The sequence below is a fragment of the Henckelia pumila genome, chromosome 4 (genome assembly GCF_033568475.1).
Source record: "Henckelia pumila isolate YLH828 chromosome 4, ASM3356847v2, whole genome shotgun sequence".
In the NCBI taxonomy this organism is placed as follows: domain Eukaryota; kingdom Viridiplantae; phylum Streptophyta; class Magnoliopsida; order Lamiales; family Gesneriaceae; genus Henckelia; species Henckelia pumila.
The window spans coordinates 186,936,941-186,955,205 of record NC_133123.1 but is presented as its reverse complement, the minus strand read 5'-3'; the positions used below and the strand labels follow the sequence as shown (position 1 = coordinate 186,955,205).

The following is an 18,265-nucleotide window of genomic DNA, read 5'->3' as shown; positions in this document are numbered from 1 at the left end:
TCGACTCAAAAAATAGAGTAAATAACGCTTCTTTCGATCGATCGAGAATTGATTCATTCAACTTCATTGCCATCAAGATTCGTATCCGATCTTGACATGAATATTCATCTAACATAGCCATTCTGGGCTAGAAAATAAGGTTAACCGCAACCTTGGCATAGAATCATATCAATATAGTCTCGTATCATAATCATATCGACTCAAATCAAATATCCACTACCTGGGATGGATCGAAAACAACAAAATCAAATCAAAACAATAAATACGTATGTGATTTTGGCGGGATAACTCAAGAATAGTCGTTCTTGAGTTTCAAAGTCCCTGACTCGTGATGTCGTCATTATACCTTCGTATTTCTTCTGTTTTGAACGCTTCAAATCTTAAACAAAGCATCAAACATTCATATCAATCTTCATTATATTCAATCATTTCGGAATTGAGTCAAAATCATCAACACATCTTCAATCAAATTCATTTCAAACCTCACTTCTTCTTATTCGGTACAACTCAGAGTCGTGAGTCGTTAGCCTTCGAAACTCATCCAAAACTGAGAAATAAAAATGCTATATCATCGATAACATTTCAAAGAAGGTCTTATCTCAGTCATTGGCTATCAAAACGGCTTCAAAACATCAATCGACGGCGTAGCGATTAAATATCGGTAACCGACGAAATATCGAATTCGACGTTAACTTCTTTAATTTCATAAACGTGTGATATCTCATCACTATAACCTCATACACCAGCATATTAAACACAATCAGCTGCTATAACTCTTTATATACATGCTGGAAATCATGACAAGTTCATTCAACATCAAATCGTCGATTCGGTTTCAATATCGGAATGAATGAACATGCATGAACACAAAACTAACATCAAGTTCTGATCTCTGCTCATAACTGATTTCGAAATATATCAAACATATCATAATACTTACATCAAATTGAAGTTCTCGTCGCAAGGATTCCAGAACATCTTTTGTAATTGAAATCGGACGAGCGGATCAAAAGTTACGAGGATTTAAAAATCGAAAAGCAAATGAAAAGAAAGAGGTTCGAGCTCCTCTGTTCGAATTTCCAAATTCTGAAGTTCCTATTCTACAAACACGTTTCATGCTGATAATCTAATGTAAAATCAGATATGTATTGCATATTTGCAATTTAGTCCCTCAAGTCTTCTTTAATTGCAATTCAGTCCTCGGCCTTTATTTTAATTCAATTTCAATCCAAAATAATTTAAGAATATTAGAATTTAAATCGAAACTTTAAATATTCCCAAATTAAATATACTCGAATTAAAATTAAATAAATTTGGATTAAATCAATAATCCCGACCTATTGCTCTTTAGTCCTCGAATCTTCGATATTCTCAAATCAGTCCCTGATCGGGTTGTATCTTCAAAATTAATCTTCTTTAATTCCCGAAATATGGAATTTAATCCCAATTCCCATAATTATACAAATCGAATATTTATTCTATTAATTTAAGAATTCTAGGAATTTAATTCTCAAAATCCAGAAAATTCCAAATTAAATATTTTCGGCTCGGAAATTAAATCTATAATTTCTTTCACTTCTTAAATCAATATTAGCCCATAATATGGAATTAAATTTTCAAATTCCATAATTAATACTTTAATATTTTCGGGCCTTACAGCAACACGAGGACTTCCCAGGGGGTCACCCATTCTAATACTGCTCTCGCCCAAGCACTCTTAACTTCGGAGTTCTGATGGGATCCGGTGCATTAATGCTGGTATGATCGCACCCAACAGTGAATGAATTATTTGTTGTTTTGTCCCTCGAATTGCGGATCGTAGGAACAAGCGCTACACTTTTAAACGGACATAACTTTCGATCGGCTGAGAGTTACTGGAGCTTCAACCTGCTCACGCGAATCTTGTCTCGATACTCATAGCGCGCATCTCATTCTAAGAGACGGAGACACACAAATTCCAACCTGGAGATGGTCTTTCGGGTCATTTTTCCAGTAGGGCGCGTTGGGACCCACCGAAGCAGCCCGCGTCACCCAGATCGCACGTCTACATCGTGTGATTCAGACTATTGCATCTTTTCTATCCGAGGATTGGACTGTAAGAGTCAGGAATAGGACGGCGAGGAATCGGAGGAACAATAAATACGAGTAATAAAAAAATTAACGAAAAAAGGGGTGCAACACGAGGACAACCCAGGGGGTCACCCATCATAGTACTGCTCTCGCATAATCACGCTTAACTTCAGAGTTATGATGGGATCCGGTGCATTAGTGTTAGTATGATCGCACCCAACAATGAATGAATTCTTTGTTGTTTTGTCTCTCGAATTGCGGATCGGAGGAACAGGCGCTGCACTTTCAAACGAACATAACTTTAGATCGGCTGAGTGTTACGGGAGCTTCAGCCTGCTCATGCGAAGCTCGTCTCGATACCTACAGCACGCATCTCGGTCTAAGAGATGGAGACGCAAAAAATTCCAACCCGGAGATGGTCTTTCGGGTCGTTTTTCCCATAGGGCACTCTGGGACCCACCGAAGCGGCCTGCGTCACCCATATCGCACGTCCACGTCGTGTGATTCAGTTTATTGCATATTTTCTATCCGCGGATTGGACTGATAGAGTCGGGAATAGGACGGCGAGGAATCGGAGGAACGAGAAGTACGAGTAATAAAAAAAGAAATTAATGAAAAAGGGGTGCAACACGAGGACTTCCCAAGGGGTCACCCATCCTAGTACTGATCTCGCCCAAGCACGCTTAACTTCGGAGTTCTGATGGGATCCGGTGCATTAGTGCTGGTATGATCGTAACCAACAGTGAATGAATTCTTAGTTGTTTTGTCTCTCGAATTGCGGATCGGAGGAACAGACACTGCACTTTCAAACGGACATAACTTTCGATCGGCTGAGAGTTACGGTAGCTTCACCCTGCTCACGCAAAGCTCGTCTCGATACTTATAGTATGCATCTCGGTCTAAGAGACGAAGACGCACAAATGCCAACCCGTATATTGTCTTTCGGGTAATTTTTCCCGTAGGGAACGCTGGGACCCACCGAAGCGGCCCGCGTCACCCACATCGCACGTCCACATCATGTGATTCATTCTATTGCATCCTTTCTATCCACGGATCTGACTGAAAGAGTAGGGAATAGGACGACGAGGAATCGGAGGAACAATAAGTACGAGTAATAAAAAAAGAAATTAATGAAAAAGGAGTGCAACACGAGGACTTCCCAGGGGTCACCCATCCTAGTACTGCTCTCGCCCAAGCCACTTAACTTCGGAATTTTAATGGGATCCGATTCATTAGTGCTTGTATGATCGCATCCAACAGTGAATTAATTCTTTATTGTTTTGTCTCTCGAATTGTGAATCGGAGGAACAGGCGTTGCCCTTTCAAATGGACATAACTTTCGATCGGCTGAGAGTTACGGGAGCTTCAGCCTGCTCACGCAAAGCTCGTCTTGATACATATAGCGCGCATCTCGGTCTAAGAGACGGAGACGTACAAAATCCAACCCGGAGATGGTAATTCGGGTCATTTTTCCCGTAGGGCGCGCTGGGAGCCACCGAAGCGGCCCGAGTCACCCAAATCGCACGTCCACATCGTGTGATTCAGTCTATTGCATATTTTCTATCCGCGGATTGGACTGAAAGATTCGGGAATAGGATGGTGAGGAATCGGAGGAACAAGAAGTACGAGTACTGCCCAAGGGGTCACCCATCCTAGTACTGCTCTCGCCCAAGCGCGCTTAAGTTCTGAGTTCTGATGGGATCCGATTCATTAGGGCTGGTATGATCTCACCCAACAGTGAATGAATTCTTTATTGTTTTGTTTCTCGAATTGCGGATTGGAGGAACAAGCGCTGCACTTTCAAACACACATAACTTTCGATCGGCTGAGAGTTACGGGAGCTTCAGCCTGCTCACGCGAAGCTCGTCTCGATACCTACAACACGCATCTCAGTCAAAGAGATGGAGTTGCACAAATTTCAACCTGGAGATGGTCTTTCGGGTCATTTTTCCCGTATGGCACGCTGGGACCCACCGAAGTGGCCCGCATCACCCAGATCGCACGTCCACATCCTGTGATTCAGTCTATTGCATCTTTTATATCCGAGGATTGGACTGTAAGAGTCGGAAATAGGACGGCGAGGAATCGGAGGAACAAGAACTACGAGTAATAAAAAAAGAAATTAATGAAAAAAAGGTGCAACACGAGGACTTCCCAGGGGGTCACCCATTCTAGTACTGCTCTCGCCCAAGCATGCTTAACTTCGGAGTTCGGATGGGATCTGGTGCATTAGTGCTGGTATGATTGCACCCAACACTGAATGAATTCTTTGTTGTTTTGTGTCTCGAATTGCGGATCGTAGGAACAGACCCTGCACTTTCAAACGGACATAAATTTCGATCGGCTGAGAGTTACGGGAGCTTCAACCTTCTCACGCGAATCTCGTCTTGATACCTATAGCGCGCATCTCGGTTTAAGAGAAGGAGACACACAAATTCCAACCCGGAGATGGTCTTTTGGGTCCTTTTTCCCTTTAGGACACGTTGGGACACACCAAAGCGGCCCGCGTCACCCAGATCGCACGTCAACTTTGTGTGATTCAGTCTATTGCATCTTTTCTATCCGAGGATTGGACTGTAAGAGTTAGGAATAGGACGGCGAGGAAACGGAGGAACAACAAATATGAGTAATAAAAAAAAATTAATGAAAAAAGGGGTGCAACACGAGGACTTCCCTGGGGGTCACCCATCCTAGTACTGCTCTCGCCCAAGCACGCTTAACTTCAAAGTTCTGATGGGATCCGGTGCGTTAGTGTTGGTATGATCGCACCCAACAGTGAATGAATTCTTTGTTGTTTTGTCTCTCGAATTGCGGATCGGAGGAACAGGCTTTGCACTTTCAACCAGACATAACTTTCGATCGGCTGAGAGTTACGGAAGCTTCACCCTGCTCACGCAAAGCTCGTCTCGATACCTATAGCGCACATCTAGGTCTAAGAGACGAAGACGCACAAATTTCAACCCATAGAATGTCTTTCGGGTCATTTTTCCCGTAGGGTGCGCTGGGACCCACCGAAGCGTCCCGCGTCTTGCACGTTCACGTTGTGTGATTCAGTCTATTGCATATTTTCTATTCGCAGATTGCACTGAAAGAATCGGGAATAGGACGGCGAGGAATCGGAGGAACAATAAGTATGAGTAATAAAAAAAGAAATTAATGAAAAATGGTGCAACACGGGGACTTCCCAGGGGGTCACCCATCCTAATACTGCTCTCTCCCAATCACGCTTAAATTCGGAGTTCTGATTGGATCCTATGCATTAGTGCTGGTATGATCGCACCTAACAGTGAATGAATTCTCTTTTGTTTTGTCTCTCGAATTGCGGATCGGAGGAACTGGCGCTGCCCTTTCAAACACAAAGCTCGTCTCGATACCTACAATGCGCATCTCAGTCTAAGAGATGGAGAAGCTTAAATTCCAACCCGGAGATGGTTTTTCGGATCGTTTTTCCCATAGGGCACGCTGGGACCCACCGAAGCAGTCCGCATCACCCAGATCGCACGTCCACGTCGTGTGATTCAGTCTATTGCATTTTTTCTATCCGTGGATTGGACTGAAAGAGTCAGAATAAGACGGCGAGGAATCGTAGGAACAAGAAGTATGAGTAATAAAAAAAAAATTAATGAAAAAGGGGTGCAACACGAGGACTTTGTTAGAGTAGGTGCCCGTCGAGCCAATGTGTTGGCCGATGGTCCTTGAGAGAACTCTTGTATGACAATCTTTATTTTAATAATATTTGACATTATTTAATTTGGCAAATCTTTATCTGTATACCCATGCAAGCTGCATAGATAAAGCCCTTGAATATACAAATAGTAGAAAGAATATGAGATGGTCATGTGATGACTATCATGAAACCCATATTTGGAATACTGTATATTCTAAAATGTTCCTAGTCGATTCAGCCGCCATAAAGAAGGATAAAGGCCGCTCGAGCTTGAGACTAGTATTTGCGATGTGAGTACCATGTTTCATTGGTAGGGGACATGGAGATGTCCAAGCATGAAAATAGGTGCTCCTTGTAAAGTGCACTGAACAACCCTTCCTAAAGGATTTTCCAAGTGGTTCTCACTTATCGAGTGGAGAAGTCCTAGTTTATGGTTGTACACCATTAGTCCTTATGACCCGGGACAACATGGAGACTCTATATGCTAGTGCTTCACTTTGACTTGTTTACCGACTCATCTGGGGTCATCAGGTGGCAATGTTGGGTGTTGTGACAAAACATATAGGAGTCAATGCATTGTAGTCAGGGATTCAGAGCTTACCTACGAATATGGATATCCTATGTAATCTCATGCATACGTAGCTTGAAATCTCTGATCAGAGTATATGGTAATTAAGAAAGGGGTTTCTTGAATTACACCTTCGATGCAACTACGGCATGACACATAGTTATTGATTCAATGACAACTCTCGATAAACCAATGGTTGTCGAATTGGTCTTGATATATGAGTTGAAGGGACCGTACAGTACGCTAACCATAATTGATTGGTTCTTGCAGGCACTATCATTTGATACCTAGGGAGTCATGTAAGCGATGCTGCTAGACGTTTAACATGACTGGTTGGGTACTATCAGACTTGAGTTTTCTGACGTTCTTATTATCAAGGAGTTGATCAATAAGAATGGAGCTATATGGGGTATCCTCACATAGGGGACTTGTTGATCCCGAATCACATGGAGATGTGAACCCACTGCTAGTTGTATCAGTGAACCATTGAGGGTCACACAAGTACTAGCTTTCTAGATCCCGTTGAGATTAAAATTAGTTCAATGTGTTGAACAACTTGTAAAGGAGTTTATAAGTAAAATAAATTAGAAGTTTGACTTCTAAATTGGAGATTAAATGAAAAGTAAATTTTAATTTGTGAATGTGTTCCAAGATTACAAGTTGACTTAAAATAATTAGTTTGTGAAAATGTTGATTTTCTAAACTATTATTTTGAACTTAATTAATTAATTCAAGAGTTGAATTAATTTAACACTAGTAGACTTTGTAATGTACAAATAATTAAATTAATTCAAGTGTTGAATTAATTAAAAACTATTGAGTCTAGTAGAGCTCAAATTAATAAAGTGTTGAATAATTATATACTAGTGGACTTGAATGAGTTCAAGTTAGAATTAATTAATTATTTAAACTTAATTGGGTTAAGTTTAATGTTTAATTAAATTAAATAAGTTCAAAATCATGTTTATATATTATATATATATTTGAAATATATATATATATATATATATTCATGTTATATATATGTGTGATGGAATTTGAAGGGTTGGAAGAAGGGTTGCAATTTTCCATGCAAGTCTTGCACTTTTCCATGCATGGTTTAATTGTATCCAATTAATCTTTTACCTTTAATATATTATTATGAATAATATACACACATTATTCATTCCAATTTGGAGGAGAAGTGGCCGAACACTTCTTGACAATATTCTCCAAGTTTTCTTTCAATTTTTGAGGAAGAAGAAAAGGAAAATCTCAATGCAAAATTCTCTAAATATTCTAGTGCATATTTAGAGCGGATCTAGATCGTCTAGTCTTGGACCCAATTCGATGGCTTGAAGTATTGAATCCATTTTGAGCAAGGTGTGATTTGAAAGCTTATAGATAGTATCTACCACTTCAAGAGCCTAGTTGTTTATCAACTTGGTTGGAGCCATAAATCAATCTTTGAGATTGATAGGTAAAACTTCTAAACACCTTATGGTTGTTTTATTTTGAATGCTACACAAGTGCTCGGATCTCTTTTGTTAAAAATTTTAATATTTCCGCTGCGTTTCCGGGCACGAGTTAACCGATCACCTACAGTGGTATCAAAGCCTAGGTTACTCTTTTGTGTAGCATTTGTTTGATATTATGTTGAGGTCAATTTCTAACCGCATGAGAAAATCAAGATCTATCAATTTGGGGCTGTTTTTTGGAAAAATCTTTTTATAAAATGTTGCTGCCCATTTCGGGCATCAGGGGCAGCTCACTTTTAATAAAAAAAATATTTTTTTTTGGGTTGGCCAGAATCCGGCGACGGTGCTCTAGCAACGACTATGACGAATTTGGTTTCCAAAAGGTGTTTTGTGATATCCAAGTGTCATATTTTATGAAAATTTGAAATTTTAAAAATGTGTATTTTCTCATAAAATAAATAATTAAAGTGGGACTTTGATTATTTATAGTAAATGGTGATTTACAAAAAATTGGATTATAAATAAATTAATTAGAAAGTAAATAAAGGTGTTTGTTTATTTTGTTAATTTAATTTATAATTGTGGTGGTTAGTGATTGGACCAAGAAATATAATATTTAATCAATTGATTATTGTGATAATTAATTGATGGTGTATGATATGTGATATTATGCATGAAGGATGATCAAAAGCCCAAGACCAATTTTCTAGGTGTATGCTAGGATATTTTGTGTTGAATGGTTGTAATAATTATCAAATTATAAAGTAGTCTTGGTTTATGGCCCGTTACCACCCCATGAGATGTATCCCTATTTGTCATGGATATTTTAATGTAAAATATTTGATAGTGGAAGTTCAAGATTGGAAGATGGTGCGTCATGATGAATTATGAAGATCCAAGACATGTAAATATTGGAAGCTTATGTAATTGTTGCATTTGCATCCCATGCATTCCCTAGGAATTGGACCTAGACCCGGGCTTGGCTCACACGGGCCGAATAGTTTTGGGGCGATTGATCATCCTTGTTAATTTACTGTTTATAATATATGCATGATATATTATAAATAATTAGTATGTGCGTTATTATTTTATAATAACAAAGTTGCATGAATTCGGCAAACATACGATCAAACATGGCGAGTTTTTAAAATTAACGATGAGACCATTTCAAAATTAAAAACCCTCATTTTGAATTAGATTCAAAATTTATATCAAGACCGAAAAGGGGAATTATAAATTTGTTTATAATTTCCATAGCTTCCATCGACAATGGATGCATGATGAACGCTACCCGTATTCAATGCTCGGCTCATATTATTGGGGGCGTTTGGATGCCGAAAAGCTGTGACATCCATTGACATGGTGATGTGAACTACGTGGAACTCCCATGACTTCGGCTCATATTATTGGGGGAACTCATGGCGACCGTCCATTAAGGTTCGATATAGATGGGTAAGGCTTGACACGTAAAGATGAACAACGTCATATTATTGGGTCCTAATCAAGCGTGAGACAAAAGTTTACGTAAGCGTTGCATGGAGATGCAATTGGAAACTACCTTTTAGAAATTATGATTGGCTGATATTATTCAGGATCATGATTGGCTAATTGGAACTTATGTACCTACTGAGGAAAGGAGTTTTCCGTTTTCACTAGAGGGTAGTGAAAATGTCAAAAACAGTGGGAGTAAAAATTTATAAAGTTAAAGTCCATACTTTATATCTTATTAAATATATTAAAATATTCATTGACATTGATCTGTTATTATTTTTCAATACAAAGTTTTTGACAATGTCATCAATTCGCAATCCGTTATCTGCAATACTCGACAAACATATACTGACTGGTCCAAATTACCTCGATTGGCTAAGAAATCTGAAAATTGTCTTAAACTCGGAAAAGATTGCATATGCACTTGAAAAGTCTGAAAGAGTGGGTGCCCGGTTAGCCAACTTGTGGCTAAGGGCTTTTATGACTCTATGTATAAACAATCTTTGTTTAATATAATTTACATTCAATAATGGCATTTTCTTTGTCTTTCTTCATATTGTTATATTGTGATATACTATTGTTGTTTTGAAAAAGACCTTGAATATACCATAGTGTAAGTAAGATGAGATAGTGAATAAAGAGAGATCACTATTATGAAACACATCTTATAGTCACTGTATATTCTAAACAGTTCCTAGTCAATTGAGTCATCCGCTAATAAGGATAAGAATCGCTCGAGATTGAGACTAGCATTTGTGATGCAAAGTACCATGTTTCATTGGTAATGGACATGGAGATGTTCAAAGCATGCAAATGGATATTCATATGATGAATGATCGAACTACCCTATTCGGACTTTCCAAGTGGTTATCACTTATCGAGTGGATAAAGTTCGTGGTTTTGGTTGTACACCATTAGTCCTTACTACTTGAAACATCATTGAGACTCTATATGCTAGTACTGTACTTTGACTCATTTACCGACTCTTTTGGGGTCATCAGGTGTCGGGATTGGGTAAAGTTATGACACATATAGGAGTCGATACTTTGTTGTCAAGGATTCACCACATACTTGCGAGTGTGGATATCCTATGCGATCTGAGGAGATATTAGTGTGACGAATCTCTGGCCAGAGTACATGATGTGTTTTAGGTTACTCGTTTTTCCTAGTAACACATGCGATGTCACTATTTGATCTCCAAGATGTAATGCATAGTTATCGAATCTCGAACGACTCTCGATGCACGTTGTTGATTCGATCGGGATATATGGATGAAGGGACCGTACTGTACGCTAACCAAAATCTACTGGTTCTTGCAGGCACTATCAGTGATACCTAGGGAATCATGGGGCGATGTTGCTAGACGCTCTTACCATGATTCGTTGGGCAAGTCGGAAATTGTTGTTCCGAGTCACAAGGAGTTGTGAGCCCACGACTAGCTGTATCCCTGAACCATTGAGGGTCACACAAGTAATGGATTACTAAACCCCTTTGAGATAGTTAAATTTAAAGAGTTAAATTTAATGAAAGAGAAGTTAGACTTCTTAATTAAAGGGAGTGGAATTTCCTAAAATGACATAGGGATGGGCATTTTTGGAAATCACTGAATTCGGATTCAGAAAAATTATCTTGACTTTAAAAGATGCAGAAATGGTTTCTGTGTACATTGGTAAAATCAGTTTATCAATAAGATTCACGATGAATTTTATATTAATTTCTATAATAACAGGCTTGGCTTGTTGGGCTTAAGTTATGGATTATGGGCCCTAAGTAGTTAGAGTCCTAATATAATCATAACTTAATCTAGTCTAGAAATTTTCTATAAATATATGAGTAGTGTTCGAAAATCATAATAATTCCTCCTTGCAATTTTCGAACACTACATAAAATTTCTAAGGGATTTTTCGAAAATTCCCTTCTCCCTTTTGAGAAAATTCGGTCTGTGATTTTTCCGAAAAATCACTTTCTGAATTAACATATCAATCTGTTTATTCTCATCGATAAACATCTGATTGATTTCTAGTGCAATCAATCAGAGGGTTTATGTTTTCTGTTCGTGGACCTTATTCCGGAGATTGATCGTGAAGCCATCGGTTCCCGGGATATACAAGAAGAGCAGATTAAATTCTGTTGGTGTCCATAACCAAGCCGTTGCTTGAAGAGGTAAAATATTATTAATTGTGATTATTATTATTTTACTTGTATAATTTAATCGTAAAGTTTTGATACCCATGATATGGAATTGTTCCATATATAAAAATAAAATTTTTAAACTTCCGCTGCACCGGGTATCAATTCTTAATTGATCTGAACACATTTTTCCAACAGTGGTATCAGAGTCAGGTTGCTCAGATCAAACGATTAAATTAATCGATTGTACAAAATATTTGGCCTCGGTTTTTTGAAAACAAAACGAATTTTAAAAATTAAAATTTTGACAGAACAAGGGCATCGGGGCAGCGATTGTCGCTGCCCTGGGCAGCGCCGTGCGCTGTCCTTTGGCAGCGATTTGATCGCTGCCCACGGGCAGTGACGAAGATGCCCGCCTCCACGTGGGCAGCCCTGTCTCACGTGGAGGAGGGGGCTGCCCGGGAATGTCCCGGGCAGTCCGGGAAAATTAAAATTTATTTTTTAATTAAAATTTTGAAATTTTGAAATTTTAATTTTTGGTCCGATCGAAAATTGTTTTTGATTGGTTCACGAGGCATCGGATCGAATTGTTCGAGTTCGAAATTTTTAAAATTGATTTTTGGATAAATTTGAATTTTTGGAAAATTTATAAATTTTATCCGTTAAATTAGACTTTATAAAATCAATTATTTTGGTACAATTGATGATAAGATATGATCTTATGAAAGGATAAGATAAAATTTGATTTTATCTTTTTAAATATGATGTCATTGCATGTTTTCCAATTATTTAATTATTGAATTAATTATTGGATAAAAGGATGATCGATTGCCATGACCAAGTTTGTAGGTGAATGTTAGGTTATTTACATTTGGTTTTATTGTTGTTGGGTTTTATTAATGGGCTTGGTTTATAGCCCAAATTTGAATTGTCATTTGTAATAAAAAGTGGGCTTGGTTTATGGCCCGTTCCCACCCCTTAAATATGTATCCCCTACTTGTCATCGAAATTTATTGTAAATTTGTTAGACTTAGTGGGAGATAAAGATTTGAAGACAATGGTGGGCGCAGCAGACGATAAAGACCAAAGAAATGTAAATGGAAGCTCAATGTAATAGGATTGCATTGCATACTTGCATATCACCTAAGATTGGACTTAGACTCGTGATTGGCAACCACGGGTCGATTAGATAATGGGATCGATCATCCTTAAATAATATATGATATTATTGATGTATGCATGTTTAGACTAAATTGTATGAATCCCGCAAACATACATAAATTTCATGATGAGACAGATTTTCAAAAAAATTAAAAATCCCTCATTTTAAATATGATTTAAAATTGATATCAAGATAAACAAAAGGGAATTTAAATATTGTTTAAATATTCCTACCTACCATCAACGATCAATGTATGAGATGCTACCCGCGGGCACGGTCCGGCTCATATTATTGGGGGGGCCGTTCGTCGGAAAGTTGTACATTGGATCGACACATGTTGTAAGTTGTGTGGAACTCCCATGGGATTGGCTCATATTATTGGGATCCACATGGCGACCGTCCATCACAACTTAATATTGATGGGTCATCTTGACATGTCACATTAAACGGCGTCATATTATTGGGCCCTTATTGGACATGAGGTAAAAACATGGGGGTTGCTTTGGAAGCAATTGGGCTCTACCTTTTGAAAATTATGGTTGGCTGATATTATTCAGGACTATAGTTTGTCAATTGGACTCCATGTTCCCACTAAGGAAACAAGTTTCTCGTTTTCACTAGAGGGTAGTGAAATCGTTAAAATAATGGGAGTGAAATTCATAAAATTAAATCTCGCCATATTTTATGTCTTAGTAAATTAATTAAACAATCATCGATTATTGTCTGTTTCATCTCAGTATATCATTATGATGAATCTTTGTAATCCACATATTTCAATTCTCGAACAAAACAAACTTTCTGGCGCAAACTATACGGAATGGTTCCATAAGTTAAGATTGTCCTGAGTTCGGAAAAGATTTTCTAAGTGTTAGAAAAGGCTCCTCCGAAAAATAGCCCCGGCTGATGTAACTTCAGGAAAGGTTGGCCTAACTAGAGAAATGGTAGGACCATGACCTCAAGGCCAAATGTTACATGCAAAGATGGACAAGTATAAATAAGTTTGCCATCACTGCAAGAAACCCGGTTACGGAAAGCGCAACTGCAAAGAATGTATATCGAGTAGTTTGTTAGAGTAGGTGCCCGTCGAGCCAATGTGTTGGCCGATGGTCCTTGAGAGAACTCTTGTATGACAATCTTTATTTTAATAATATTTGACATTATTTAATTTGTCACATCTTTATCTTTATACCCATGCAAGCTGCATAGATAAAGCCCTTGAATATACAAATAATAGAAAGAATATGAGATGGTCATGTGATGACTATCATGAAACTCATATTTGGAATGCTGTATATTCTAAACTGTTCCTAGTCGATTCAGCCGCCATAAAGAAGGATAAAGGCCGCTCGAGCTTGAGACTAGTATTTGCGATGTGAGTACCATGTTTCATTGGTAGGGGACATGGAGATGTCCAAGCATGCAAATAGGTGCTCCTTGTAGAGTGCACTGAACAACCCTCCCTAAAGGATTTTCCAAGTGGTTCTCACTTATCGAGTGGAGAAGTCCTAGTTTATGGTTGTACACCATTAGTCCTATAACCCGGGACAACATGGAGACTCTATATGCTAGTGCTTCACTTTGACTTGTTTACCGACTCATCTGGGGTCATCAGGTGGCAATGTTGGGTGTTGTGACGAAACATATAGGAGTCAATGCATTGTAGTCGGGGATTCACCGCTTACCTACGGGTATGGATATCCTATGTTATATCATGCATACGTAGCTTGAAATCTCTGATCAGAGTAAGTGGTAATTAAGAAAGGAGTTTCTTGAATTACACTTTCGATGCAACTACGGCATGACACATAGTTATCGATTCAATGACAACTCTCGATAAACCAATGGTTGTCGAATCGATCGGGATATATGAGTTGAAGGGACCGTACTGTACGCTAACCATAATTGATTGGTTCTTGCAGGCACTATCTTTTGATACCTAGGGAGTCATGTAAGCAATGCTGCTAGATGTTTACATGACTGGTTGGGTACTATCAGACTTGAGTTTTCTGACGTTCTTATATCAATGTGTTGATTAATAAGAATGGAGCTATCTAGGGTATGCTCATATAAGGGACTTGTTGATCCTGAATCACATGGAGATGTGAACCCACTGCTAGTTGTATCAGTGAACCATTGAGAGTCACACAAGTACTAGCTTTCTAGATCCCGTTGAGATTAAAATTAGTTCATTGTATTGAACAACTTATAAAGGAGTTTATAAGTAAAATAAATTAGAAGTTTGACTTCTAAATTGGAGAATGAATGGAATAAGTAACTTTTAATTTGTGAATGTGTTCCAAGATTAAAAGTTGACTTAAAATAATTAGTTTATGAAAATGGTGATTTTCTAAACTATTATTTTGAACTTAGTTAATTAATTCAAGTGTTGAATTAATTTAACACTAGTAGACATTTTAATGTACAAATAATTAAATTAATTCAAGTGTTGAATTAATTAAACACTATTGAGTCTAGTAAAGATCAAATTAATATAGTGTTGTATAATTATTGATACTAGTGGACTTGAATGGGTTCAAGTTAAATTTAATTAATTGATTAAACTTAAATGGATTTAGGTTTAATAATTAATTAAAAATAAGTTCAAATTACATTTAAATATATATATTTATATATGTATATATATATAGGCGTGTATATATATATATATATATATATATGATATATATATGTGTGTGTATGGAATTTGAAGGGTTGTAAGATGGTTTGCAATTTTTCATGCATGCCTTGCAATTTTCCATGCATGGCTTAATTGTACTCATTAAACCCTCTCCTTTAATATATTATTTGGAATAATATATACATATACACAATTCATTCCATTCCATTCCAAGGGTTGAAGTGGCCGAACACTCCAATTATTTTCTTCCAAATTTTTCTTTCAATTTTTGTGGAAGAAGAAAAGAAAAATCTCAATGAAAAATCCTCTAAATATTCTAGTGCATATTTAGAGTGGATTTAGATCGTCTAGTCGTGGACCTAATTCGGAGGCTCGAAGAGTTGAATCCATTTTGAGCAAGGAGTGCTCTTGGAAGCTTGTAGATTGAGTCTACCATTTTTCAAGAGCCTAGTTGTTTATCAACTTGGTTGGAGCCATAAATCAATCTTTGAGATTGATAGGTAAAATTCTAAACACCCTATGGTTGTTTGAGTTTTTTGAATACTACACAAGTGCTCGGATTTCTTTTATTAAAAATTTTATATTTCCGCTGCGTTTCCGGGCACGAGTTAACCGATCCCCTTCAGTGGTATCAAAGCCTAGGTTACACTTTTGTGTAGTATTTGTTGGATATTATGTTGAGGTCAATTTCTAACCGCATGAGAAAAACAATATTTTAACATTTAGGGGAAATTTTATAAATTATTTTTTTTTATTTTCGGGCAGCCCTTGGGCTGCCCGAAGGTGTCCTAGGGGCAGCCGTGGGCTGCCCCATATTTTTAATAAAAAAAATAAAAATTTGGCCGGTATCCGGCGACGGAGTTTCGGTGACGACTATGACGACTTGAGTTTTTCAAAAGATGTTTTGGAATATCATGTGTCATAGGCCCTAAATTGTTAAATATATTATAGTTGATTTTTATGAAAAATTAAACTTTATAATATGTGATTTTTCTCATAAAATAAATAGTTAAAGTGTGACTTTGATTATTTATAGTAAATTGTGATTTACAAGAAATTCAATTATAAATAAATTAATTTGAAAGTAAACAAAGGTGTTTGTTTATTTTGTTAATTTATTTTATAATTGTGATGGTTAGTGATTGGACCAAGATATATAATATTTGATCAATTAATTATTGAGATAATTAATTGATGATGTATGATATGTGATATTGTGCATGAAGGATGATTAAAAGCCCAAGACCAATTTGCTAGGTGTATGCTAGGATATTTTGTGTTGAATGGTTGTAATAATTATCAAATTACAAAGTGGGCTTGGTTTATGGCCCGTTTTCACCCCATGAGATGTATCCCTATTTGCCATGGATATTTTCATGTAAAATATTTAATAGCGGAAGTTCAAGATTGGAAGATGGTGGGCCATGATGAATTATGAAGATTCCAGACATGTAAATATTGGAAGCTTATGTAATTGTTGCATTTGCATCCCATGCATTCCCTAGGAATTGGACCTAGGCCCGTGTTTGGCTCACACGGGCCAAATAGTTTTTGGGGCGATTGATCATCCTTATTAATTAGTATGTGCGTTATTATTTTATAATAACAAAGTTGCATGAATCCGGCAAACATACGATCAAACATGGCAATCTTTAAAATTAATGATGAGACCTTTTCAAAATTAAAAACCCTCATTTTGAATTAGATTAAAAATTTATATCAAGCCCGAAAAGGGGAATTATAAATTTGTTTATAATTTCCATGTCTTCCATCGACAATGGATGCATGACGAACGCTACCCGTATTCAATGCTCGGCTCATATTATTGGGGGGCTTGGATGCCGGAAAGCTGTGATATCCATTGACATGGTGATGTGAACTACGTGGAACTCCCATGACTTCGGCTCATATTATTGGGGGAACTCATGGCGACCGTCCATTAAGGTTCGATATCGATGGGTAAGGCTTGACACGTAAAGATGAACGACGTCATATTATTGGGTCCTAATCAAGCGTGAGACAAAAGTTTACGTAAGGGTTGCATGGAGATGCAATTTGAAACTACCTTTTAGAAATTATGATTGGCTGATATTATTCGGGATCGTAATTGGCTAATTGGACCTTATGTACCTACTGAGGAAAGGAGTTTCCCGTTTTTACTAGAGGGTAGTAAAAATGTCAAAACAGTGGGAGTAAATATTTATAAAGTTAAAGTCCATACTTTATATCTTATTAAATATTTTAAAATAGTCATTGACATTTATCTGTTATTATTTTTCAGTACAAAGTTTTGACAATGTCATCAATTCGCAATCCGTTGTCTGCAATACTCGACAAACATTTACTGACAGGTCCAAATTACCTCGATTGGCTAAGAAATTTGAAAATTGTCTTGAACTCGGAAAGGATTGCATACACACTTGATGAGTCGCCCCCTGATGCGGCTCCGACTGATTGTAGCCCTGAGGAGCTACAAACTTACAAGGATTGGTGTGACCATGACTTGAAAGCCAAGTGTTATATGCAGGCTTCTATGAATGATGAGCTTCAGCGACGTTTTGAGAGTGAAAATCATGCTGCTGACATTCATTTGCATCTCAAAGAACTTTTTGGTGAACAAACACGCCCTCTTCGACATGCGATTGTCAAGGAGCTAATCACTTTGCGCATGCGAGATGGGGCTTCGGTCCATGAGCATGGCATGAAGTTGATTGGGCTCGTGGAGAAACTCGTTAGCATGGATCTTGTGCTACCAACTGAGTTGACCACAGACGTGTTGCTCTTGTCACTGCCTAGCTCATTTGATCCTTTTGTGGTGAATTTCAACATGAACAGGTTAGATCCAACCCTTGAGGAGTTGGTTAACATGCTTGTTACGTTTGAATCCACAATCAAGAAAGAGAAGCCGGTTCTTTATGTGGGATCTTCATCTGGTTCAAAGAATAGACCACATGGGAAGGGAAAGAAGCGTTCCTTCTATGCTCCCAAAAAGAACGTGCCCTTGAAGAGGCAAGCTCCGAGTCCCGTTGTGGTAGCCACACCAGTTAAGGCTAACAAGACTAATGACGTCTGTCATCACTGT

The 18,265-nt window shown here is 37.7% G+C and overlaps 4 non-coding genes and 4 pseudogenes across 4 annotated transcripts; all 8 read right to left on the bottom strand.

Annotated features, from left to right (window-relative positions):
• Window positions 1–1,653: 1,653 nt before the first annotated feature.
• Window positions 1,654–1,772, bottom strand: LOC140868535 (5S ribosomal RNA). Its single transcript, XR_012145948.1, has one exon. It is a non-coding gene; the product is annotated as a 5S ribosomal RNA (ribosomal RNA).
• A 397-nt stretch (window positions 1,773–2,169) lies between these two features.
• LOC140869647 (5S ribosomal RNA) lies at window positions 2,170–2,288 on the bottom strand (annotated as a pseudogene).
• Window positions 2,289–2,689: 401 nt separating this feature from the next.
• On the bottom strand, window positions 2,690–2,808 carry LOC140870314 (5S ribosomal RNA). Its single transcript, XR_012147280.1, has one exon. It is a non-coding gene; the product is annotated as a 5S ribosomal RNA (ribosomal RNA).
• Window positions 2,809–3,208: 400 nt separating this feature from the next.
• Window positions 3,209–3,325, bottom strand: LOC140869792 (5S ribosomal RNA; annotated as a pseudogene).
• A 359-nt stretch (window positions 3,326–3,684) lies between these two features.
• Window positions 3,685–3,803, bottom strand: LOC140869765 (5S ribosomal RNA; annotated as a pseudogene).
• A 400-nt stretch (window positions 3,804–4,203) lies between these two features.
• Window positions 4,204–4,322, bottom strand: LOC140870415 (5S ribosomal RNA). The gene has a single exon (XR_012147378.1). It is a non-coding gene; the product is annotated as a 5S ribosomal RNA (ribosomal RNA).
• Window positions 4,323–4,722: 400 nt separating this feature from the next.
• LOC140868001 (5S ribosomal RNA) lies at window positions 4,723–4,841 on the bottom strand. The gene has a single exon (XR_012145439.1). It is a non-coding gene; the product is annotated as a 5S ribosomal RNA (ribosomal RNA).
• Window positions 4,842–5,233: 392 nt separating this feature from the next.
• LOC140869737 (5S ribosomal RNA) lies at window positions 5,234–5,352 on the bottom strand (annotated as a pseudogene).
• Between the last annotated feature and the right edge of the window lie 12,913 nt (window positions 5,353–18,265).